Below are 27,652 nucleotides of genomic sequence, written 5' to 3'. Positions count from 1 at the left end.
TTCAATACTCTCTCCATGGTTTGCTGATATAGCAAACTACCTTGTCTCAGCACAGTTTCCTCCGCACCTATCCTCAAGAGAGAAAAGCAGGATCGTACGGAAGAGTGCCTCATTCACTTGGATCGAGGGCAACCTGTTCAAGCTTGGCCCTGATCAGATCTTAAGGCATTGTGTAAGGGAGGAGGAAGTCTTTGATATCCTCCTAACCTATCATGACGGGCCTTGTGGAGGACATTTTGCAGCCAAAAGGACTGCCTTCAAAATCCTGCAGGCAGGCTACTATTGGCCCACGCTTCATCAAGATGTCAGAAGGTATATCAGCCAATGTGACCGATGCCAAAGGATGGGGAAACCGACTCCAAGGGACGAAATGCCTCTCCAACCTCAAGTGACTCTTGAGCCATTTGAGAAGTGGGGTATGGATTTTGTGGGTCCAATCAATCCTCCTTCGAGGCAAAGGTCTTACATCATTATGTGCACAGACTATCTGACAAAGTGGGCAGAAACCAAGGCAATCAAAGCAGCGACAGAAGAAAAGGTGGCGGAGTTCTTAAGAGAAAACATCTTCTACAAATTTGGCTACCCAAGAGAGCTAGTCACCGATCAAGGAAGCCAGTTCACCTCCAACTTAATTGAAGACCTACTCGCTCATCACAAAATCAAGCATAGGACTTCCACCCCCTATCATCCTCAAGCAAATGGGCAGGTGGAAGTCACCAATAGAGCATTGGAAGGGATCTTGACTAAGGTGGTGAGCAGTAGTAGAAAGGATTGGGCAGATCGCCTGGTTGAGGCCACTTGGGCTTACAACACCACTTGGAAGACCACAACTGGCTTCACACCTTATGAGCTGGTCTATGGGAAGAGAGCTTTGTTGTCAATTGAGTTCGAATACAAAACCGTGAGGATAGCAGCTCAGCTGGACCTGGATCTCAGCCATGCCCAACAAGAAAGGTTATTGCAGCTGAATGGATTGGACGAGCACCGAATGCAGGCCCTTCTCCACTCAGAAGTGGTTCAACTTTAGAGGAAGGTGTGGCATGAACAACACCTCAATGACAAGCAATTTCAGTCGGGAGATTGAGCACTGTTGTATGCTTCCAGGCATAAGGATTTCAAGGGAAAGTTGAGAACCAGATGGCTGGGACCATATGCAGTGGAGAAATGTAATGAAAATGGGTCTATTCTTATTCGGACCATTGATGAGGAGGCCATCCCCATGCTTTTCAATGGGCATCGACTAAAGATCTACAGAAAACCTCTTTCAAGACAAGAATTCATCAAAACTGTGGAAAAATCAGTGCTGGTCATAGAGAAGGGTTCTGCCTCTGTTTTGGGCATACCCTGAACATCTTTAAAAACAAACAAAAAAAAGGGAAAAAATAAATACCCTTGGGTGAAAACCTCTCTGAGGTGCTCAAGGCAGATGGTAGGGGTGAAAACCTCAATGAGGCGTCCCTGCTGTCTTTCTAAAAATGTTGGAAAAAGACCCTTGGGTGAAAACCTCTCTGAGGCGCTCAAGGCAGATGGTAAGGGTGAAAGCCTCACGGAGGCGCCCCTGCTATCTTTCAAAAACAAAACAAAAAAACAAAAACAAAAACAAAAACAAAAAAAAACAGGGAAAACAAGTTCAAGTTGTGGCAATGCATGCAGGTTGCAGGTATTCCATGCAGGAAAAGAGGCCCCTCAACTCAAAGACAAGGGTCCCTACTATGCTACCAGGTGACCTCACCAGCACTCCCTCTAGAAACACTCATCTCTTCCAAGGTCTGGGCATGATTTGATCATAGTTTAGCCTTCTACAGGAAGCTACAGGACTTTCTACAGGAAGTTCTGTATTTCTACAGGAAACTTCCTGTAGAAGCTTTGGACGGCCCAGAACCGACTGTGTGGGGAGATCTAACACCCGAGGTCCGACACGGAGGCATGCAAGCTAATGTTTTCTCCATCACGCACTGCTGTCGCCTCCTTCTACCACCCCAGTTGCCATGCAATGGAAATACCTGCACAGTCAAATCAGAACATTGAATTATCAGAGGAAGCGATTCTCAAATGGAAAAAAGGATGCAGAGACACCATGCACTACTTATCAAAGCCATCCGAGGGCCCTGCGATCGTGACCGTGATGCCACCGTTTCGGCATGCACCCGAGGAGGAAAAACTGCTACAGGACATCCTACAGGAATCCCGTAGCAGTTCATCCAGCTAGAGTGTACACCATCAAGGCGCCTGCAACACATAGAGCGAGCACATGCACCATCCGTAGCCAGGTAATAAGCTTCGTAACCAACAGCAGTCTGTAAGGAGGAACCCCCGTGCCTGTGCATGAAGCAGCAGCAAGCTAATCCATCACCCTCGTCCCGAAACCTGAAAATAACGTCGCGGCCGCACAGGTAAGTGCCTCACCCTTTTTTCGTCAAATTACATGAATAATACTCTAAAATGTTTGCAAGTGTGGAAATGAATGGGTTGAGCAGTCGGGTAGCCATTCAACTGGCCACCACGACCAGTCAGATGGTCTCGTCAGATTTGGAAAGTGTTGGTCGTGGCAAGCAAAACGGGTAATGGACACGTGAGAAGCGTCCAGTCGGGGAGAAGCGGCGATCTAACGGAAATGGCGGCTGCAGATATGCAGGGAATGATGCGGCGTTCAGGCAGACTTGCAGTGAAATGAGTAGGTGACTTCGTCCAATGGTCCGGCAGGGACAGCTCACCCCCACGCCACGAGTTCGGTCGGGATTCAAATCCACCGGCTAGATCGTCACTCCACTCATTTATCACCAGCCGTTTTGCAGTCGAGTAAGCGTCCGAATTTCTCTGAAGCTCATTACTCCAAGTCCTCGGCTTGTTCAAACGTCTGGTGGTTGCACAGAAGGCGCAGAACCACTGACGTGCTCTCCAGAACCTGTGTGCGACTTCTACAGGAAGCTCGCCGCTACGGAGGAAATCGATCTATTCACATCAAAGGTGGCGAATTGGAAAAGGTAAGCCTGAACCTATTCCTCCCATGCAATTGGTTTGAAGGGTGGCGAAGTTAACGTCCTCAAAAAAGTAAAACTACAGTTTGAGCATAAAATTGCAAGCGTCGTCTCCCTTTTGCATGAAAATTGTCATCGTAGTATATGCGGGGTTTTCTACAGGATGTGGTTCGTAATTGAGCCCCTGTCAAGGCTCACCTGTAAATAGCCGAGAATTCACGAATTGTGTGCGTGACAGAGGCGTAATTCTGCGCTCTGTCTCAAGAAATCCGAAAGGCCCATCTTTTGATACGCACCAGCCACCTCCGGCTAACATAGCAAGCTTTCGCCATGCCGGGTGGATTCATTAGGAAGGAACCGACAGACTCAAAGAAGCTACGGGAAAACCCGGAGGTGGTAGAATTGTTCACTCGTGCGCGATGGATGTCGTTCTGCGACAAGCTTCAAGGTTATGATGATGAGGTGGTAGAGGAGTTCCTGCGAGCATTGAAGCCAAAATCAAAAACGCTGGCCGTTGTCAATTTCAGGGGTTTGAATCTCAGGCTCACCCCACAGTTCATCAGCAAAGTCACCGATCTCCCAATGGGGGTACCGTGGGATAAGGAGGAGCGAAAACTAGGCCAGAAGGCTAAAAAGGAGTTCTTTCCACCGGAGGAGCAATTCTCAGAGGATAAGAACGAGGTTCGCAGAGCTAGCCTACAGCCGCTTTGGAGTGAGGTCAGCCTCCAAATTATGAAATATATCACGTGTGAAGGACGATTCAGCATCGTATATGGGTACCATTTCCGGCTGCTCACAGAATTGAGGCACCAAATGGACCTACCTTCAAAAAATAAGCTAAGTATTCCTTACTTCCTCCTGCAGTCCATGACTGAATGTGCCACCAATTTACGAGAGGGCATGCCAGACCAGGTAGCCCATCATGGGCTCATTAAGCTCCTCGTGGAGGATGCACTCCACACCTACACAGTCCCTCTCTCGTGGGAAGCCTTCCGAAATCTGACTAAGGATGGCGATATCAAAATGTTGACCGAGGAGCTCACCTCCTCCAGCAGCGAGGAGAAGGAGCCAGTACACACAGAGAAGAAAGGGAAAGGCCAAGAAACCGCGGCCAAAGCACCGAAGAAAGAACAAAAGGGGAGGCAAGAGAAACCCCAGGTTGCCGAAAAGGAGGGTGACAAATCCACATTGACACCCAGAGAGAAAAGGTTACAGAGTAGGGTGGAAAGGACTGAACAAGTCCACATCAGTAAAGGCACCTCGAAAGCAGCCTCAACCAAGTCAAAAGGCAAAGCACCCTCAGCCAAACAGGCTAAAACGGTGCCACCTGTTTCTATAGGAAAACCAAAAACGGCTTCTACAGGAAGCCAGAAATCAGCTGATACAGGGCCTTCTACAGGAAGCCCTGAGAAAGGAAAACCAAAGGAGAAGACAGCTGAAATTATTGCAAGGGAGGCAGCAGCCATGCTGGCCACCCTTAGTACACCTCCTAAGCCGAAGGAAAAACGAAAGAGGGAGATCCATCTGTATTTCAAATTCAGGAGAAGTGTGAGAATCAAAACAGGCAGGCCCCAACCTCCATCCAGCAGCCCAATTACTATAGAAGACACCCCTACCTCGCCAAGGGAGAGGTCCCCCTCAAAAATATCAGTCACTTATGAGCGGGGGAGCCCGAAGACAACTACTTGGAAGGAGAGAATGGACATGTTGGCTTCAAAAGCCCGGCTACAGGATGCTGAGGCCATTCTACAAGAAACATTGGCCCAACTTAAGGAGACAGAGAGGATGGAGGGAGAGGCACCCACATCACCACTTAGGGAAGACGAAGTAGAGCCACCGAGGGAAGAAGAGAAAGAGCATATTTTGGAACCTAGTCCCCAGCCAAGCTTGAGCTCGTATTATAACTTTTTGGAGGCTGGGAAAATTATTCCACAAAAATTCACAGTGCCGCTTTTCTTTGCGTTGGAGGAAGAGAGAGTGAGAACCCACACGTGGATGAAGATAGCTAAATCAAAAGGAGTGGCAGATATAGGCCCCTTGGAGGAACAACTCAAGGAGGCACGAAGGGAGTTAGCTATGGCCAAACACGTGGCAAACTGTCAGCGGGTATTCCTACAGGAAGAGAATGAGAAACTTAAACTGCAGCTACAGGAACTGAAGAAAGAGAAGGGCACATCATCAGGGAACACTACAGCAGAACATCAAGACAAAGAAGGACTGCAAGTTGGTCTTGGGGAGCCAACCTCGCATCTACAGGAAAGGGAACTGCAAGCACAAATCGAGATACAAGCTCTCAAACAGCAGTTGCAGCAAAAAGAGGCACAACTGGCTTGCATGGCCAGTTGGGCCATGGATGCTCTACAATGTAGACAGCCGGCCAAATCTTATGGCCTGTACCTACAAGACCAGTGGCTGCAATTTCAGATTAATGCATTGGCACAGAGGGGTATCTCCCAACTCCAAGACCCCGAGCAGTTCACAGCGTTATGCAATAACAGTTCATCAGAGGATAAGGCCAAACTATCGGAGTTCTATCTCCATAATTTGGCCCTTCCTAATGTGACTTCATGGGATCCCAACACAGTTGTAGGGGATATGCAGTTGATGGCATTTGCCTCATGGTTGAACCATGAAGAAAAGAGAGCAGCAGAGGTCAAAGAGGTCATGGACCGAGAGTTACATGAGCCACTGCTGATTAGAGCAGAGCCAGGGGATCCCACTGCATTGATATCGGCCCACCAACACTTAGCCACCAACCCTCAAACTTTATTGAAATACATGGATCAGCAGGCTCAGGCCATAGCACATTTCGAGGATATGGAGTGACTATTAAGGGACAACTGTGTTCATGCTTGCACCCGCTGATGGAACACATTGTCCCACAGCCTTAAAATCAAAGAATATCATACTCCAACTCGAATGAGGGAAGCTCTAGCACGGGTGCCCCTCTACAAGAAGTCCATACAGAACCTCCAAGCCAGCTGGATTGGCCTCAAGCTAAGCCCACCTCTGCTGTTAGGATTGATGGAAGGCAGCACAGAAAAAGAAGAGCATAAGCAGTGGGAAGAGGTGGAAAGGAAGGCTGGGTTCCATGCCAGTGAGGAGGAGACCACTTCAGAAGCCTGGGATGTGAGGGTGGCGATGAAAGCAATGAAGGACGAGGAGCTGGATTAGTTGCTCAGGGATGAGCAATCATTTTAGCTGGGGGGTGATGATGAGCCCCAAATTTGGTAACATTTTGGGCTCATTTGGCCTAACTACCTTTGCTCAATCCTTCATTTTTCATAACTTATGCATCATTTTTTAGTATGTTTATGTCATTTGTACGAATAAGGGCAGTCACTATTCCTAGGTGGCTAACACATGCTCATTTCAGGTTTTTTGACACATGATTGGAACAAAACCAAGCAGATAAGGACCAGGAGACAGCCAAGATGGGGTTGAGGATTCGTAGGAGGGTTGTCCAGCATTAAATGGCCTTCCTCGGGATCTTCACCCCCAACTCCGAGCTCCAACAGCCACCACAACCGGATCTAGAAGGCAGCCAAACGGATTTTGAGGAAGCAGCTGTTCACTCCTAGTTTGGTCAACCAAGTCCCACTGATTTAGGAGGCCAGCTTAGGGCCTCGTGATGTATAAATGATAAGGCTTTAGCCTTCGAAAAGGACTTTTGAAACATTGTTGCACATTCTGCACTACGAGCTGCTAGCTTGGTTTTGCTCTTTTGTAGCCATTATTGGCATGCTCTTTGACTTATGATTATTATTTTTTAATGGAAAGCAGTCAGATTTGATCTCAGTTCTGAGCTTTTAAAGGAACCATAGCTCTCGGAGTTGGGCCCAACCTGAGAGCCTAAGGCCTCCTTCTTCTGTATTGTTATCTTTTCTTTCAGCATTATGGTTTTCTTTACATGCATTTTAAACGCAGTTTGTTGAGTTAGATTTCGTGGTATGGTTAAGTAGGTTATTGTTAGAAGATAGAGTTGCTCCAGATGTTTGGAATAGAGTAAAGGGATTAGAATTGATAAAAGCTCAAAAAAGGGTTGCCTGCACTCTCATTTTCACCTCTTTTTAGGGGCTGGAATTGCAGACAGTGCTACCCACCAAAAACATTGGTTTACGTACTCATGTAATCTTTGGTGCAATATTTTCGTTTGTAGTAGTTGTCCATGCGCTCAGACCTCTTGGAATGTTTCTTTGCTTCAGTACCAATATATGGTTTTCTTTAGAAATAACGTTGTTGATCATTGGTTCCATTAAACAGTTAGGACAGATTAGGAATGTTTTGATTATGTGCAGGACGTGGATGATTTGGTTCAGTTTACACTGTGCAGTGCTACTCCCTCACTCTCTCATCCTTCTAAGCCTTGCCCAGACCAACTTCTCATCTCCCAATTAGACCCCTTGTCTCTCAACTACTCTACTGCCCACGTTATCCTACCTTTTCGGCCTTCCATTCCCTCTACCCTCCTTCAGACAAACTAGCTTTGCACACCCCCTCATCATCTCATCTCTCTGTCACTAAGTCATTACAAACCCCTCTCCTACCTCCCTATCCACCCATGCAGCCTCTTCCACTCACCCATCACCCAAAATCCGATCGTAGAACATCTTGTAGGAATTACTGAACATCCTGTAGAAATTCTGAAACATCCTGTAGAAATTCTGAAACATCCTGTAGAACCCCTGCATACTTCCTGTAGAAGCTCATAAACGCGGTCTCTTGGTAGCCAAACTTTGTGAAACTCTCTGGAAGGGTGTTAGGGACCCCTTAGACCCTCTCTGAACCTTCCCAACCTTGTTCAAGCCTTTCTCCTCCTTGATCCACCTCTGCACAGGAAAAAGCTAGTTAAAAGTACATGCATGATGATTCTAATAATTGAAACAAAAATACAAAAAGATGTTTTCTGCAGGTAGAAGTAGTCTAAACACATGCATCTCACCTTGGTAGAAGTAATGGCATCTCTTTCAGTCATTTGCATTCCCATCTCTGCATCAGTAGGACTAGCTGGTAGAATTAGGGTTTGTTAGGGTTTGTGTTTCTTGTTGGCTTTCCATTCCTCTCTGCAAGTAGATTGGCTTTCTTTGAGTTAGCTTTCATCCATCAATTAAAAAGCTTCTTCTAAGAGCTCATAGAAGTTGGCTTGAGCCCCTAGCGGACTTGTGCCAGCTGACCAAGTGACAGCTGCGGCAAGAGCTAGTACTTGTGTATACAACACCGTCGCTTCCAAGTTTGTTACGAACTACCGGGTTGATAAAATTAAAGAAGGAAGCTCCAGGAGTTGTAGCATTGTTGGTACAATACTGGAGCCCACCACCTTGCTCTCCTCAGTCTTCCTAAGAGCTGGAATAGATACCAAGACTCAGTGAATGGAAGAGAGAAACTTCCAGATTGGGAATGACTGTGATCAAATCTGATGCAGGAGGAGATCAGGAGGAGCACCAAAGATGGTTCTTCATCTAATCCTGATGATGAAGAAAATCTAGCCTTAGCTAGTAGGGAAAGGGAAGGAGAAGGATTCTCATTCCAAATCGATTTCTTCTCATGGAGGGAAGAAGATTGACAAAACTAAAGTGAGATGCTTTAATTGTCACGAGGTGGGTCATTATGCAACTAATTTCCCATTGAAGAAATCCAAGAAGGGATCCTCGAAAGGATCTGAAAGTGAGGCATTGGCCTCTCATTTCGAATTGGATTTTACCCTCATCGCACGCATGGTTTCATCGATGATGGGTTGTGGTTGGTTTCTTGACAGTGGAGCCTCATTCCACATGACCGGCGATAAGAGTTTGTTCAGTACCTTGGAGTAGAAAGACCTCCAGATACTCATAGAGATGGGTAATGATGAAAAGTATAGTGTCTCAGGAGTAGGCACGGTTATTTTTTAGAGGGAGCATGGAGCTCGCATTACCCTGAAAAATGTGAAGTATGTGTCAGGACTGAGAAGAACTTGGTATCGATCATGATGTTGGAGGACAAAGGCTATGATGTAGTCTTCAGTAAGGGAAAGGTTTTCCTTAGACACATCACCACGAGACAGGTGAAGCAGATCGGTTCACGAGTCAAGAACCTATATGCTCTTGAGGTTCAAGATGCATGCAAAGCCTTTAGGAGTAAGGCGACTGTTAGAGACTTGGTGGTTGAGAGGGAGAGTAAATTACCTCTCAACATGCAGCCACAGAAGAAGTCTCAAACAATTGTGGAGGAGCCACAATTGGAGAAGCAGCTTCAGGAAGTTGTGGAGCAGCCACAACTAGAGAAGCCGAGAGGAGATCAAGTGGAGGCATCCACTCATGTAGAGACCTCCAATAGGGGGGAATTTCGAGCCAAGTGGGTAGAGGGATCACATGCAGTTGTACCTTCAGGTGTGAGGTGGGGCGATGTGAATAGATAATCTCATGAAGGCTGAAATAGGGGCAGGATCCTCGAGGTAGCCAGCCTCTTGGATTAGACCTTGCTACGGGAGCCCTGACAAGGACTAGCAGCACTGGCTGAGTGGGTAGAGACGGATGTGGATGGAGCAGCAGAGAGAGCTACAATGCAAGAATCCCAAGACAGTGCAAAGCTAGCAAGCTGCAGCAATGCGAGAGGCACATGAGTGTTGCACCAGTGCACGATGGCACAGAGAGGTGTGCAACGGTGCGAGATGCATGGCGTGTTGCAGTAGTGCAGAGGTCAGAGTGGGAGAACTTGTCAGTGGAAAAGGGAGCTTCAGCATCAAAGGGTGTTTCTAGCCCAACAAGGAGGTCAGTTGGGAGATCAGTTACTTACTTCTCAGTAACTGAGTTGCAGTGCAGCAGTGGGCAGCAAGATGCAACATGATGAGAGGAGGAATCAGTGGGATTGATGCAATGAGAGATCAAAGCAACAAAGGCTAGAGCATTCAAATACTAAAGAGCATAGAGGTGCAAAGTTTTTATTCGACAGAGGCAATAACAGTTAGAGACTTTCATGACAGAGGCATCATTCTAATTCAGGTTGGATATTTTTTTTGTTTCTGTGTTGCTGGAGCAATAACACTAGAGTGTAGTGTTGCATGCAGAACATTCCAAAGGTTCAAGATCGGGATCGAGTTGAATTCCTTTCTTATTGAGAGGGAGTGTTGAAAATAGCAACAAGAAATGATAAAAATAGAAATGTTAACAATAGCATTGCTATAAATAGCATTTCAAGATATATTCCAATTTTGATTTGTCCTTGAATCAAAATTGAGAATTAAAATTCGAATTTAGTCTCACCAGTTGTTTGAAAAATAATTAATTAATTCATCTTGAGTTAATTAGTTGGAGAAATTCAAACATGAAGTCTTTGTGAAGGCTTGCAATAGTTATCCCTTTGATTGAGGAAGTTATCCCTTAATTAAGAGATAAGGATGAGTTGTATTTGAGTTGTAATTAGTTAGCTCAGTTAACTGAGTTAAGTCCAATTAAATTTAGTTCCAAACAGTTGGAGGAACTAAGTGTGAGTTCAGTCAGTTAATGCATGCATGCATGTAACTAGTGTTCTCCAGATAATTGAATATTCTCTCATGAATAACTCATTCATGTCAGTTCAAACAAAGGCGCAGTTGAGATTAAAGGAAGGGACGGTGTACTATCAGTTGGAGGAATTTTCCTATAAAGGAAACTCATCCATGCAGAAGGAATTCATTCCTTCAGGATTGCACAGTTCAAACAGTGTGTTGGAGCAGTGTGTGAGAGCAGTGCCACACAAGGTTACAAAAAGAGCACCCAGGGAAAACTACACAAGGAAATAGGAGGCTTAGAGGATAGAGGGAAAGACATATGAGTTGTATGTTCTGTCTATGAACAGTGAGGGATTGTACTGAGATTTGGATAGTTGTGTGAGAGCTAAAGCTGTGTGTAATCTCTGAGTTATTTCCATTATATGATAATACAGATAGTTAGGTTTTTAGCTAAGGCTTTCCCCAGAGTATTCTTCTGTGTTTCATGTGTGATTGAATCTTCTTCTTCGTTATATGTGTTCTCTTTGATCTTGCTCAAATCGATTAAGCTTCCACAAGTTTGATTGTAGAAGTAGATTAAGTATTTTGCTTTAGTACATTGCATACTCAGTTTAATCTACAGTGAGAATTTCTACATCTCTTTGACACGTAGGGACTGAAATTTTGGAGATTACCTCTACCTTAGATGCATCCAACTTGATTCCAACAGCTGAAATATGATGCCCCAAAACAATTCCCTCATTAAAAATCATAAAGCATTTTCTATGACTTAATGAAATATTTTCTTCTTTGCATCTAATGATAACTTTTTCTAATTTATCCATAGCTTCTTCAAAAGTGTTTCCATAGATAGTAAAATCATCCATGTAAACTTCTACACAATCATGGATCAAGTCAAAAAAGATACCTAAAACTGCTCTTGGAATGTAGCAGGTGAATTACATAAACCAAAAGGAAGTTCCTTGTAAGCATACTGACCCCATGGATATGTAAAAGTTTTTTATCTTGATCTTCTGGTGCCAGTTGAATTTGGTTATATCCACTAAAACCATCAAGAAATGAAAAATATTTCTTCCCTGCTAAAGTATCTAATACTTGATCAATGAAAGGTAGTGGAAAATGATCTTTTAAAGTAGTTTTATTTAGTTATCTATAGTCAATGCACACTCTCCTTAAAGGTGAAACCCATTGACTATCTGATATTGGGTAAATCAAATTCACATTATGTAACTTTTGTAATTCCTCCTTAACAATTTCCCACAAATTAGGATTCATCATTGTATGAGATTGTCTCACTGGTTTGGCATTTTCTTGAATGTAAATATGATGCCTACATGTATTAGGGTCAATTCCCTTCATGTCAGTGTATTCCCATGCATATGCAGAAGAATTTTTGTTTAGAGTCTTTACCAATTGTTTCTTTTGAAATTCTTTCAATTTGTTATTAATGTTCAATGTTTTGCCTGGAAAAATTTATACTAAAGAATTGCAAAACTTTTCCATAGAATGTAAAGCTACTTTAGATTGTCGAGATGAAAAATATTTGATGTTACATTGCTCTTGAAAATTTTGATCTTGTTCACCATATGAAGAAGAGTCATTATTATTCATCAAAATTTTCAATTGATCTTCCTCATCAATTTGTGAAAGAGTAAATACAAGTTGAATTTCCTCAAAGTGTTCACTATCATCATCATCAAGCCAAACTTCACGTTCCGTTGCAGTTATTATTTTTGCAGGGGGATATAATGTGAATTTCTTAGCAGAACTGCCATTAGAAATATACATATGCCCATATCTACAACTTATAAATGCATCACCTATAGCTAGCCAAGGTCTACCAAGGATCAATGGATGCTCTCCTAAATTATTCTTGGGAGTCAAAATCATAAAGTCAACAGGATATTCCCATGAATCTAAGGACACTGACACATCTTCTAATATACCATTAGGCTCGGCAACATATTTTTCTGCTAATTGTAATAAATTTGGGGTATATTGAAGATTAGGGAGCTTCAATTCATTCATAGTATGTTTTCTCATGATATTAATGGTTGCTCCTAAATAAATCAGAGCATTTGGAATTTCAATACAATTGATGTGAATTTTTACAATGGGGCTTCCTAGATCTAAATATTTTTGGACTATTGGTTTCCCCATCATAATATCTACAATTTCCTACCAATTGAATCTTTTTGTGTCTTTTCTTTTTCTTCTTGGTTTTTTAATGCATAATTCCTTTATTGCTTTTTTCCAAAATGGGTGTTTCCTTTATAGCTTGAAGTAAAGGAATTTTGATGCAAATGTTTTTCAATCAATCTACCATATTACAGTCAGGTAAAAGGATTTGACTTTCTACTCCCTTGTCAATTTGAAGCCTTTCAGGAATAGGAGACTTTGTAAGGAAATAGAATGTTGTTGTACTAGAGGAATTGTAAGAGTTTCTTTTATTTGATTGTCACCTAATTGTGTAGGAAGAGTCTTTTCTTGATCAAGAAATATCTCTTTTTCAAGAACTTTATCCTCCTTATATTCTTGGATGATAACTGGTGGTGATTTCTTTTGCAAGACTCGACCAGATCTAAGTTGGACACCATTTATACCTAGAGGAGCTATCATACAAGCTTGAAAATTTTGAACCTTAACATTATAGATGGGTTGTTGATAGGTTTTATTATTCAAATTTTAGAGTGGTTGAGCCGCTAGTTGATTATGTTTTTTAGGAAATGGAGTGAATGGCAAGGGAAGTGGTTGATTTTAAGTCAATTGAGGTTGGAATTGTGGTTGACTAGGTTGTGAAGGTTGAGGAGTGTAATATTGTGGTTGGTACCGAGGGTATGGTTGTTGAAATTGAGGATACTAGGGATTAATACCATAAGAATTTTGCCAACCTTGTGTCCAAGATGGGTTTTAGGGTTGAGGTGGCTAAGTTTTCCAAGGCATAGGTGTATTCCAAATCTTTTGTGGTTATGCATATGATTGATATTGTGCACTGGGATCTTGTACAATACCTATTTGTCGAGGCTACCAAGGTCTTTTGTGGGAAACATAGCAAAGTGATTCAGCTTGAATGTTCCAGCTTCTTCTTGGAAAATAACCTTAAGTCCAGGTATTGAAGGGCACTCCTTTGTATCATAATTTCTTTCACATATAACACATATTTCAATACTATGAGGAAAACATCTTTTAAAGCATGTGTTTTCCCACATCTAGGAAAAAAAATAAACAATGCATCATTTTCAACTTTTTGCTTGTTTTGTATCCTTAAAGTATTTAGTTGTTCACTAAGATTTCCAAGGATATAAGTTTTAAAATTATCAAGAAAAAATTCTAATTCTGCTCTACTTACTGTCCCAAATGTATATTTTCTTACTCTTGACATGACAGGATCTCTTAGGTTCTTACCATATTTTTCTTTTCCTCTTGCAATATGTTTGCACATGTAGGGACAGGGTCACCTAAGGTCAATTTTGGGGCAAAAGCTCAAGTTTTGTTGTAAAGAATGTAAAGTCTCCGCAAGATGTGGTCGTGGAGCGCGTAGGTAGTAAAGAGTCATAAAGGGTTTTACCCTTCTCTTATGTAAGTTGTGTCAGCTTTATATATCTACCCATGGTCTACGGATCATGGGATTGTATAAGTAGGAGAGTCTTAGAGAGTCTAAAGAATATATCAATGAAGATTAATGTAATGGGTCAGTAAGAGGAAAAGCGAAGATGTCTTAGAGTAGAAAAGAGGATCTGCAGCTGTGTGCACAGGGGCCTAGAGTAGAGTCCGCAGCTGAGTGTGCGGACCACTGCAGTTGAGTGCGCATGGAAGTCTTGAGTCTGTAAGCGGAACTAAAGTATTAATAAAGAGATTATTCTAGAAATTTCTGCGTTTATCTATTTCCTTCTGTTATGAATGAATGTGCTATTATGTTATGATGAATGATGGGTTTATGAATTATTACTGTATTGATGCACGATTTTACATGATTTGTATTGTCATATGAATGCAAGTAGTAATAATTGTTTACGCGAAGAATATATTGTTGCATGTTAAAGTTATCGAACACTTAAGTCGATCTAGATAAATACGAAATTAGGAGTAATCATAGAGGCACGTAAGTGGTTGATTCACCTACTTAGGGTCTGCGAAAGACAGTTGTAGACCTTCATGAAAGTCTAGAGGTTAGTTAAAGGAATTTATATCGATAAGCCTTAAAGGCTTATCGATCTACGCGAAGGCAGTTTTAGGGCATAAAACGACATCACGCTCATCTCTGGGTGCGGAAACTTGGTTCCAGCATCCCCCCATACTTCTTTAGGTGAGACTTCAATCCTGCTCCATGGGTTGATGCCGAAAGGGCCAGTAGTGTAGGGAATTGTTTGGAAAACTTAACTCTGAACCTCGGTCAGGACCCACTAAGCCAACAAATGGTCCTGAGTTTCCAAAAAGGTAGTAAACATGGAGGGGTCCATTTCTACAGATAGCTTATCCTGACTTCCTGAGGTAGAGGCCTCAACGAAGCTTTTCTTTGCTTCCATGAATGTCTCTTTCGCACACTCCAAATCAAATCCAACCTCCTTTTCTGGAGCTTTTCACACCCACTTACCTTCTTCAGGTTGCTTTCCTTTATCTTTTCCAATTGTCATTCCACTTTGCAGTATGATATTCACATTAGGATCTTCTTCGCGGGGTTCAGCCCTCATCATCTGCAGGTTCTGGGTAGGTCGTTGAGGCTGCGCCCTCTTCTCCTACATTTTAGCTATCAATCGAGGGTAGTCTTCTATCACATGGTCAAACTGAGTATAGTATCGGCACAACAGGCATGTCGGGCTCGTACACTCCCGTGCATAGTGTCCTGGCACTCCACAATTGTAGCAATTAACTTTCCCCCAACCTCTCGCAGGTCCTCCTCCACCTCGGCCTCGTCCGCGCCCCTGATATCCTTCGTGCGCTCCCCCGGTGCTTTGATCCAGAGGCCGAGTCTCTATTTGCATTCGATACGCGAGCGTTCTTTCCATCATCAACTCATAGCTACAGCAGTTATGCTCATCGTGGACCACCGATTTGCAGAAGTTGCAAGAGAGTTTTTGCGGTGCCTGCACAAATTTCTGTAGCAAGTGGCAATTCTCTGTCACATGTTTTCTAACTACTTGACAAATAGTGCACCACAATGAGGACCCTTTACTTGGCCCCGCTTGAGCTTATAGCCTCAGAGGCATCAGCCCTCCTCCTGCAACATAATTCGTGAAGACAAGGAAGTGATCTTTATCATGCCCCTGGCTCTTACACTTCAAGCACCAAACTTCTTCGTGCACCTCTGGCTGAGCCGCTCTATCCTTCTTCAGACTTTGAAATACTAGGCAAAGATTCTGCAACTTCGCGTGAATCTACTGCACTCCCAAGGAAGCATCTTGAATCAGTGTTTCATGCAGCCACATCGTTATTTCCAGGGCTTTCACCTGGGTCCCAATCTTTTGCTATGATAAATCAACCCTTAAGTGAGGTAAGAGTGAAGCTACAAACCAATCGTGATGCTGCCCATCTTTAAGATTCATGTTAGCTTCGCGGATCTAGCATTTCAATCTCTGATCTAGCTCCCAGGGTGTTTCGCCAGGCCTCATCATGATTTCCTTGAATCCAACGACTGATTGCGATTCAGACTTGGGCCTACTGAATTCCTTATTTATCGCATTCTAAATGTCTGCCAATGGAGCCATCAGGTTATCGATACAGTACTTAATGTACCATGTTAGTGTGTGATCCTATAGAGTAGTAACCAACATTGATTTCTTCATCTGAACATCTATAATATTCTAGGTTGTCCACACGGCCTTCGCAATGAACCAAAATTGGTCTGGGTCCTCATTCCCCAAGCCCATGAAAACAGGCAACTTCATCGTATTCAACATATCGAATGGTGGCGAAGGTGGTGGCGGTGTGGGCAAAGGTGTATGCTGTGGAGGTGAATATGGAGGTGGTGTGGGAAGATGGGGTATTCGTGGGAAAAAATGGTCACCGCACCGACCTAGTCTTCTCAGATTGGAAAAAGGAGTTTCATGTGCATGTGGATGCTTCATGTATTGCGTTGGGAGTAGTACTGACACAGGCCAATGAAGGAGAATTGGATCACCCTATAGCATTTGCAACTAGGAAGTTGTTTAAGGCTGAAAATAATTACTCAACGACATAGCGCGAAGGGTTAGCTATGGTGTACGTGCTCCAGAAATTCAGACACTACCTACTAGGCGCACACTTTAAGATGTATATAGACCATTATGCATTAAATTACCTAGTCAACAAGCTTGTGTTGGGGGGGGGGGAATATGCAGATGGTTGCTCTTGTTTCAGGAGTATGATTTCGAAGTAATTGTGAAGCCAGGGCGATTCAATGCAGGGCTGGACCATCTGTCGCGCATTGAAACAAGAGAGGAGCCTACCAATTTGGAGGAATGACTGCCTAATGCGCAACTCTTTGTGGTGCGCATATCATATAATCACTTTGCAAACATTATCCACTTCCTGACTACAGGAATGGCTCCATAGGGATACACTAGTCAACAGAAAAAGGAATTAGTGGTGCGCGCAACAAACTTTTTTGTGATTGCAGGCCATTTGTATAAGATGGGATTAGACGAAATACTGTAACGTTATGTGCCTGATTTTGAACGAAATAGTATCCTTGCTGAAGCTCATGGAGGGGCTGCGGGAGGCCATTATGCAGGAAAATCAATAGCACAGAAGATTTTACGCGCTGGGTTATGGTGGCCCACATTACATAAGGATTTTGAATCATATTGTAGAGCGTGCAATGCATGTCAGAGAATGGGTAGGCCATCGCGAAGGGATGAGCTGCCTTTGAATCTGCAGGTATCATTGCAGCCATTTGAGAAATGGGCAATTGATTTTGTAGAGCTAATTCAACCTCCAGGCAAGAAGACGGATGCACAGTATATCATCACTGTTGAGCCCTGAAACTACATCTCTCCTACACAATTTCCTAGACTTTTTCCCCTCACCAGTACCTCATAAGCTATCAAATATCATTGCATATTGATTCTAAAAGATCATTTAAGTGGTTTTCTAACTATGTTTTTGTGTTTGCTATTTGAATTAGATTTTTCTCATTAGCTGCGAAATACAGCCACTTTCCGCAGCTGATTCGACTTTCCGCAGCTGTTTTTGTTGATCTCTAGGTTACAAGTGTCATCAAACAAAACGAGGAATGTGGGCAATTCAGGAATGATCTAGACATGGATCAAGTCCTATTGGTTTAGCCAAATTTGCAAAGGAAGACTTTGGTCAAACGGTGGTCAAACAAAGGAGTTCTATGGTAAATAGGTCTCTGTTTCAACACGTAAAGGGTCCGAGACCGTTCCTAGATCCGTGGACACATTTTGACAGCTGTAGATTGCCCCCACGACGCAAATCCAACATCCACCTTTTGGTTGATTGAATGATCTTGGCAACCATCATGCTAAGCTCACGGATGCTATCTTTTACGTGTCTTCTGCTGAAGTAGTTTCATAGGAAAACTGTTATGTAATTTCCCTTATAAATAACACGTTTGCAAACGCATGTAGAGTTAGTTCTTGATGTCGTTTTGCTGTTACTCATTGTACTCTGCCGTGAACTGGTCCTGTTGTTGTAACAAGAGGAGTCTTCCTCTGTTTTCCAATACAATAAAACTTTGTTTTATATGACTGTGTGAGCGTAATTCCGGATTGATAGCTTTTTGACCAAGGCCGTGCGGAGGGCCCCTGTTGGCTGAGGTTTTGTTTTCTTTTCTATAAAAATTTTATGTGTTGTTTCCTTATTTCCATTGCACATATTTCATAATTTGTTCACCTGTGTATATTTCATAAGTTAGTTATGACGTTAATGTTACATTCTTGTACATGATTTTTCAAGCATTGTATATTGTTGCTAACACTATTCAGTGTGTGTTTCAGGATAGGATAGGTCCGGGCATTTTCATACAATTTTTACAATAACTAGTGACATGAGATTAGCCTCTCTGCTGACTTTGCTTTTCTTAGCTTTTCAATTTCAGTTGTGCTTTGATTTCAGTTTTATTCATTTGCTTTGTTAGTTAGTTTAGATATCAAATTCCTCATATCATTGACATTATCTCCAAAGCCATAGCTTAACCCCGAAATGACTACTTGGTGAGCTATCGGACTATGAATGATGTGATTTGATTTTAACTTTAACTTTTCTACAATTAGATATCAATTCCTCATGTCATTGACGTTATCTCCAGAGCCATAGCTTAACCCCGAAAAGACTACTTGGCGAGATATCGGACTATGAATGATGTGATTTGATTTTAGCTTTATTTTTCTGCAATTAGATATCAATTCCTCATGTCATTGACGTTATCTCCAGAGCCATAGCTTAACCCGAAAAGACTACTTGGCGAGCTATCGGACTATGAATGATGTGATTTGATTTTAGTTTTATTTTTCTGCAGTTAGATATCGATTCCTCATATTATTGACGTTATCTCCAGAGCCATAGCTTAACCCCGAAAAGACTACTTGGCGAGCTATCGGACTATAAATGAAGTGAATTGATTTTACTTTTATTAGTTTGTAGTTTTTGATTTGTTTGAGTGCAGTAGCTTAACTCATTTTTTCTGTATTTAGATAAGCAGCAGAGATAGTGATTTCATGATCAGTAGTTCATTATTTGTTTGATTTGAATAGCAGCATATTTTCATTATTGTTCAAGTACTAATTTCATTACTAGTATGTTTTAAGACCTTCTGAAGTGTTAAGTTCTAGAAATTATTATAGAGGACATAATTGCCTTAAAATATATATCCATACTTGCCTTCTAGAGTATTCTTAAAACTCAGGGATAAGATTTTCATTCACATTAGGAGATAAACGAAGATAAAACCCCCAAAACAAAATAAAAATTGAAAACAATAAAAAGTAAGAAAGAGGTTGTCTTGCACATATAGTGTGCTACACTTCATCAATTTACGACTCCCAGATTGATAATTAATGTAGCAATTTAGGACACACTAAATTGACTAAACAATCACCGCAACCGAGTATTTGACCAGATGGGCAGAGGCATAGCCTGTAAAGGACTGTACAGGGGCAACAATAGCAAAATTTATGTTTGAATATGTGTTGACCAAGTTTGGTTGCCTGAAGATTTTAATGAGTGATCGTGGAACACATTTCCTTAATGAAACAATCAGCGGGCTGACATAAGAATTCCAAGTTTATCATCAGAAGAGTACACCATATCATCATCGGGCCAATGGGATGGTCGAGGCGTTTAATAAGATATTAGAGAACATGCTAACGAAGGTTTTCAATGCGTAGAGGAATGATTGGGACGTTGCGTACCAACTGTGTTATGGACTTAGAACTACATGTAAGAAGCTTACTGGTTGAACATGGTTTAGGTTAGTCTATGGCATAGAGGTTGTGATGCCTATGGAGTACAATGTGCCTAGTTTACGCATAACAGAATTCACAGGGATGGCGGACCATAGAGCCTTAGAAGAACGGCTCGCGTAGCTGACAGAGCTCGAGGAGGATATATTTTTGGCTGGATTCCATCAGCAGGTTCAGAAGGAATGCGAAAAAAAGCATGATTGGCACATCAAACTGCACACCTTCAAGGTAAACGATTTAGTTTTTTTATATGATGGTAAGTTTGATAAGTTTATAGGGAAATTTCAGATGCACTAGCTGGGTCCATATGTTATCAAAGTGATTACCGATGGTGGAGCAGTTCGGCTTGTGAAATTGAATGGAGATCCATTTCCGGGAAAGGTAAATGGAAGCCGATTGAAGCCATACACCGGGAATTCAATCCAATGACTATATAATGGTAGCACAGTCTTAGCGCTCCAGGCATCTGCAAGGAGGCACAGGACTATAAAATATGATGCCCAGGTTGTAGATCTGCACAATAAGAGGTCTGCGCAAAATAGGAGGAGGTCAAAATACCAGAAGGAGAGTGAAGGAAGTTGCACTATAGGGGTGGAGACTGCGTAGCACAGCCAAAAAGTGATCATTATTGTCATTGCTCATGATTTCACTACAAGTAGATGATTAAAAGGAGTGGGGTGAGGCATTTAAGGCATTTAAGGGTGAATCTAAGAGTCAAATATTTGGAAATCTATCGTCAATCTCGCATTTATGGATGGATTTTGGGGGGAACAGTTGAATTCGAATTCGAATTCACCTATAAAGTACGCGTGGCCATACAAAAAAACACTTTGCATTTTGAGAATTTCGAATTTCTTCTGTCTATGGCGCATGAACCGTGAATTCTTTGAGGATTTTCTCGCAAGCCCCGTGTTTGATCAGTATCCCAAGTCAGACAGAAATCTTATTCACGATATCATGTTAGGACCAGGTCCCGTAGAAACTCCAAACACTGGAGGAACGATCGCCTCTGAGGGAGTTGCCCCAGAAGTGATGAGTATGGAGGTTCCAGCAGTAGTTCCTACGGTGCCGAGGTCGTCTAGGCTGAAACCTACGCCGATGAGAGAGGTCCCCAAGCCAAAGAAGGATAAACAAAAGAAGTTGATGTCAGTGCGTGAGTCACATTGAAGCATGCCACTACAGAGACTAAGAGAAAAGAAAAGTTGAGCGTGAAGGAGAGGGGAAGGTGCTAGATCTGGAGGTAGAGGAAGGCACAGAAGATATCGACGTTGAGGGGGTGGACCCTATTTCTAAGTTGCCGGAGTATAGCCCTCGATGCAAGGGAAAAGTGAAGGTCCTGAAGGACCTAGATGAGGGATATTTCCTCCTTCACATACCCCTTCTGTCGGAGAATATACGTTTTGAAGGTTCGTGCTTATCGTGGATCCCACATTTGAAACTTGAAGATTGGTATTTAGCAGACCACGAGCGAATCCCCCACCTTGCTACAAACACCTTCATGAAGTGGGTTTTCTACAAAGAGTCTGGTGTCACCACATTGGATTCATGGAATGGATTTGTGAGGTAAATAAGTCAGGGTTGTTGAACTTGATGTGGGTGCCCCACTACCACCGCGTCGCGATAAATCTTATTGGCATTAAGCAATTGTTGTGCCTAGTGCATGACAGGTGCTAATGGCTGAATGAGCCAATCCACATCACCAATATGTTGATCCATCAGATCACATTATTACCACATTTTGGACTGAATCCGGCCAAGGCATTTGGCGAAAAAACAAGTGAGCACAACCTTGCTAAGAAGATGAAGGACAAGTTTAAACTTGTCAAAAATCCGCGCAGATATTTGATTACCGGCATTACTGACCCCGCAGTGAAGGTTGCCACGCAAATTTTGGTTGGCAAGGTGATGAGAAAGTGTCGCGCGAATGAGGTTCCAACACCAGTGATTTCATTAGCAGCTCAATGCACAGAGGGCATATAGTTCAACTGGGCGCGCTACTTGTGTAGTGAGTTCCTCGCGAACTACAGAGAGGCACAGGACGATAGTAAGACCTTTCACTATTCGTGGTTGTTGCTCTCAATTGTTCTCGTCGCGTGGGAGTTGCCGGAGGATAGCCAGTTTCCTCCTCTAGAGAAGGATTTACCGAAAGTGGAAAAGTTTTCATCTCCCTAGGCCACAAAATATGTTGCATAGGTCACAAGTCACAGAGTGGCATTCTGCATCTGATGTGGCCATTGGGACTAGCAAGTTCACGGAGAAAAAGAAAAAGGAAGTGGCCAAACAAGAGGTTCAACAGTTGGCTGAGAAGAGGAATAAAGAGGCCAAGGAAAAGGCCCAGGTAGAATTGGAGCGCGTCGCAAAGGAACAGGCAGAGCAGGAAGAGCGCAGCTCTGAATGAAGTCATAAATTTCCTTTGCCCCAAAACAGAGGAAGAATAGCGGTTAGAGTAGGGTGGTGGAGATTATCAAGAGAGCACTCCCTTCCGAGCGAAGGGGTACAGGTACCAGGAAAAGGAAGGACAACCAAAGAAGTTGAAAGCCACCAAGTCGTCGCTAGATCCGATTACCTTGACTAATGGCGACTTGGACAAAATCGGCGACAAGGTGCGAGATACAACAACATAATTGTTGCAACAGTTTGAGCAGCAGCGGAAGCAAACGTTGAGCACCAAATAGAAGGAGCTGCGTGAGCTGCAAATCCAGACATCCAGAATCCAGGCAAGTGCAGGACAGAGCAAATTTGCATCAACCAGTTTAGCACCGGGGACTACTCAAGCAGCAGAGATGGTCCAGTTAATGGACCTTTGAGCAGCCACGCTACCTGAGGGAGCCTTGAGGGTGGAGGCAGCTGCTGACAAGACTATTGTCAGCTCCTTGAAGAATATTGGCCTCAACCTGGCCGCACTCCCTAATGAGTTCCTTCACACACTGCAAGCAGGTGTGATAGCAAAGGTTAAGTCCCGGGAACAGCGCGCGCTGAGCATGATCAACGAGTACGAGATCAACAACGAACAGATGTTCGTGGAGAAAACAGCAGCGCTGGAAGCATGGAAGAAAGTTTAGGCACAAAACGAACACACTGCAACCGTGGTGGTCAAGGCATGCAGAACAGTCCCTGAACTGCATATCCTAAAGGAAGCACCGTTGGAGGCGAAGATCGAGAAGTTTGCTGCAGGTGTGCGCAACGCGAAGACGGAAGTGGCTAAGGTTCAATTTGAATTGAACCTGAAAAGTACAGAGATAGAGTTGAAGTCATAGCATTCAACTCCGCAAGAGGTCAGAGTACAACACGAAGCATCCATAAAGGATGGAGTCGCAGCAGTGGATGTCGCAGTGGTGAATTGCACCTCACTCTTTGAGCAGTCCATGATGGTAGTCATGGCACTGTAGGAAGATCCTAACCTACAAAGGTTAAACACGGAAGCCCGTGAATTGCAGCAGTAGTATGATGAAGCAAGAGCAACGGCGTGCACCATCGCTATAGCACAGCGATTGGCCAAGCTGCATGAGGCAAAACAACTGCTTGAACAGGTGGAAGCAGCACAGAGGAAAGAGGTGATCCTCAAGGCCAAATTGGGGCCTTGGTTGGATGAGGCCTATGTTATCTCCACCAACATTGAAGAGAAGTTGGCATGCCTATAGAGAACGCAACAAAAGATTAAGGAAGACAGTGCAGGACCAGCAAGAGAGAAGCTAGTGGAATAGATCAAATAGGTAGCCATGCAGAGCGCGGTTGAGGTATCCGTAGCACAAGTAGAGTTGGGAGGTCTCCGCAGTAAGATATCCATGCCAACATAGTGACTTGAGAGCGATTCACGATATTTGTGTTGGGGGCCTGTTGGGACAAAGTCCCCTAGGGTCAATTTTGGGGCAAAAGCCCAAGTTTTGTTGTAAAGAATGTAAAGTCTCTGCAAGATGTGGTCACGGAGCGTGTAGATAGTAAAGTGTCATAAATGGTTTTACCCTTCTCTTATGTAAGTTGTGTCGGATTTATAAATTTACCCATGGTCTGCGGACCATGGAATTGTATAAGTACTAGAGTCTTAGAGAGTCTCAAGAAGATATCAATGAAGACGAATGTAATGGGTCAATAAGAGGAAGAGCGAATAAGTCTTAGAGTAGAAGAGAGGCTCTGCAGCTGTGTGCGCAGAGGCCTAGAGTACTGTCCGCAGCTGAGTGCGCAGACCCCTGCAGCTGAGTGCACAGGAAATTATTGAGTCTATAAGAAAAACTGAAGTATTAATAAAGTGATTATTCCATAAATTCATGTGTTTATCTATCTCCTTCTGTTATGAATGAATGCACTATTATGTTATGATGAATGATGGGTTTATGAATTATTACTGTATTGATGCACGATTTTACATGATTTATGTTGTCATATGAACGCAAGTAATAATAAATGTTTACGCGAAGAATATCTTGTTGCGTGTTAAAGTTATCAAACACTTAAGCCGATCTGGATAAATACAGAATTAGGAGTATCACAAAGGCGTGTAAGTGGTTGATTCACCTGCTTAGGGTCCGCGAAAGACAGTCGTAGACCTTTGTGAAGGTCTAGAGGTTAGTTAAAGGAAGTTATATCGATAAGACTTAAAGGCTTATCGATCTGCACGAAGGCAGGTTTAGGGCATAAAACGACATCACGCTCATCTCTGGGTGCGGAAACTTGGTTCCAACATCCCCCCATATTGCTTCGGGTGAGACTTTAGTCCGCGCTCTGCGGGTTAATGCCGAAAGGGCCAGTAGTGTAAGGATTTGTTTGGGAAACTTAACTCTGAACCTGGGTTAGGACCCACTAAGCCAACAACACAACACACAAATTTCTTCAAGTGACAAAAGAATGACATCTCCCTTGCCTATTAAATTGAGAAGGTCAATCCATTCATCCCTTTTGGTTTTTAGCAAGATATTTTTTAATTTGTCTTCATCTAAATTATGCAATTTAGACCTTTTAATATTGTAGGCAAATATTTCTGCTAAATCTTCAATGTTTTCATCCTCTTTTTGAACCATCTTAAAGACTTCATCCTTAAGGTCACGATGTATGCAATAATCTTTATATTTTTCTAGGAATATTATTTTCATAGCATCCCATGTTCTAATAGAATGTGTTCCTAGACCCATGAACCACTTAAGGGCTCCATCTTTTACAGTAGTGGGGAATAATTTCAATTTTTGAGTATCAAGTAAATAATCATATGTTCTACACAATACCTCAAACTCAAAAAGAAATGTTTTTGTATCCTCGGTTCTTAACCCATGAAAATTAGGAAGGACAGATGGTGAGATATTTTTCATGGTAGCATTGGTATCTGTATCTAATATGGAGAATCCAAAAGGGTCCTCTTCATGAAAATCTCTATCATTTCCTCTACCACCACCTCTACCACCTCAACCTCCTCTATTACCTCCTCTACCTCTTCCTCCACCAATTCTTGGTATTTCCTCTCCATTGTGTACTTATCCTTCTCCCTCTCCTGCCATTGTAGATTCTTTAGAGCTAATATAAGGTTCAACAATAGGGTTATCTACTTCTTCTTCCTCCGGTTCTTCTACTAATGGTATTTTGTCACAGTTTTCCTCTTCCTCTTCATTAGGTACTTCTAACTTTTGTCCTGATAGTTGTTCACCTACTGAAGAAAGAAATATGATTCCTTCAGTAGGGGATGTAGGTTCTTCAACTACAGATTATGTAGATGAGGTTGGTGAATCCCTATATTGAATTTCATACTTATGCACTTCAGGGAGTCTATGTCTACCTGCTATGGATGGAATGCGAGCGTCAGTGGATGGAGTGGCACTACGTGGTCTATCGGGGGTGGTTGGTGATGTTGGTATTGAACTATGTCCTCTACCTCTACTTACAAATATACCCATAGAATCTCGTTCTATATACATGCATCCTAAATGATTTTAATATGATTTTAACTATGCATCTAGTATGATATGCAAGTCAAAACCAAAAATAAAATCCTACACACACTTCCGCGGCAATGGTGCCAAAAAATGTTGGGTAATGTAATTGTTGGTTAAATCATGCCATTAAATTGTCCAACCAGGGATCGTATCCTTGTGAAGTTTATGTGCACTATATATGTTAGGAGGTTTATTTTTTATTAAGGATTTAAATATAAGAGCAAGGTGCAAAGTTCAACTATTCAAGACTAGATCTTATCAAGTTACGCACATGTTCTTTTTATAAGATCAATTTAAAAATCGACTTAAACTAGGATGCAGGAAATCAAAGCATATTAATCTTATAATTGAAATATGTAGTCTATCAAACTAAATTTAAAAGTCTATTCTAATTTACCATAATTGAAAGATTATACTAATGAGAAAAATTTAAAGTATGTGTTATTTTGCATAATTGAAAGTCTATACTCTCAAGCAATTAAAGGAACTTTGTTCTAATGAAATTGAAAGGAAACATATCTACTCTACTTCTACTCTAGTCAAATTGAAATAACCATTATTCTATAAGTGTATAAGGAATTAAAGAAAGAACGAAATTAACTTGGAAAGCGGTAATGGGAAATATTGACAAATTACTAATGCACGGAGTCTTAATGGAGTCAATCTAGACATGAACCATAAATATGACTAAGAAATATTTTTAAGTGTGTGGGCTAATAAAAGAAAATGTTTTCAGTATTTTGTTCTTAATGTTGAGCACCCCACCTGTTCCATTCAAACTTCAATGAGTAACTATGCATAAAAATAGAGCATAAAAGGCATCAAACTAATTGAAAACCAAATTGAAAGAACTGATAAAGAAAGAATGAAAAAAAACAATACTATACTATCTCATAACTCATCAGGGGGCCTCTTGGTGAGTGCAAGGTGTGAAAAATCAAATCAACAGATCAAATTACCAACACATTTGAATAGGAACAGAGTAATTGCATTCACTAGAAATAAAGTCTCTGAAAGTAATAACGATTACAGAGCTTAAAAATTGATTGTCTTTGCTTCAAATTAAAGCAATTTATATTACTTAAACCAAAAATTTCTAAGAAAATAACATTGAGAGGCAAGTTCCTTAATCGGCATTAGGTTTCTTGATTACAACAGAAGGTTTGTTCTTCATGATTTTCTATGAGAAGAGCAAATCATGAAGGTTCTTCTTTTACACATCATCAACTTCAAATCTCAAACATCGCTCGCTTGATTCCATGCTCGCCTGATGATGACATTGTCTAGCTTGAAAATTTGCATGAGGATAGTCTTTTATAACTATAGTTGACTTTTGATTTGATCGGTTAGATTCTAAAATTCTATGGTCTTCCAGGTAAGCGTGAAAGGGTGGATATCCTTATACTAGACATTTGGCATCTATCCATGTCTCTGGTTCATATTCAAAGTCTTGGGAACCTGCCTAACCATGGACATAGCTACATAATTTGTACATTTCTATAGCCATAGCGATATTTCAATCAATTTCACAAAGAAATAACATATTACGAGTTATGAATGAATGATACCTTATATTATACTTAAGGATGACTTGGATAATCTTATAGCTTGTAAATGTAGCAAAAACATATATGGAATAAGTGAAAGAAAAGGAAAGAGGGTGTCAAAATGAGAACAATTTAGGGATCCAGAAACTACCTTATTGTCTTATTGCCATCTTAGAGCCCTAATGGACTTTGTTGATATCATAGAATTGACATTGCTTTCTCAAACTACTTTTTCGAGCCCCGACTTCACTTTGTTGCCACGCCCTGCACTCAAATATGGCGTAAAGATGAGTCGTTACCCTAAATAGTACTCAAATAGGGTCAACAACCACAAGATGAGCTC

Source organism: Pinus tabuliformis, chromosome 2_2 (assembly GCF_031772625.1).
Source record: "Pinus tabuliformis cultivar Carrire ecotype Pingquan chromosome 2_2, CPIR1, whole genome shotgun sequence".
NCBI classification, from domain to species: Eukaryota; Viridiplantae; Streptophyta; class Pinopsida; order Pinales; family Pinaceae; genus Pinus; species Pinus tabuliformis.
Note: the sequence above shows the minus strand (reverse complement) of the source record.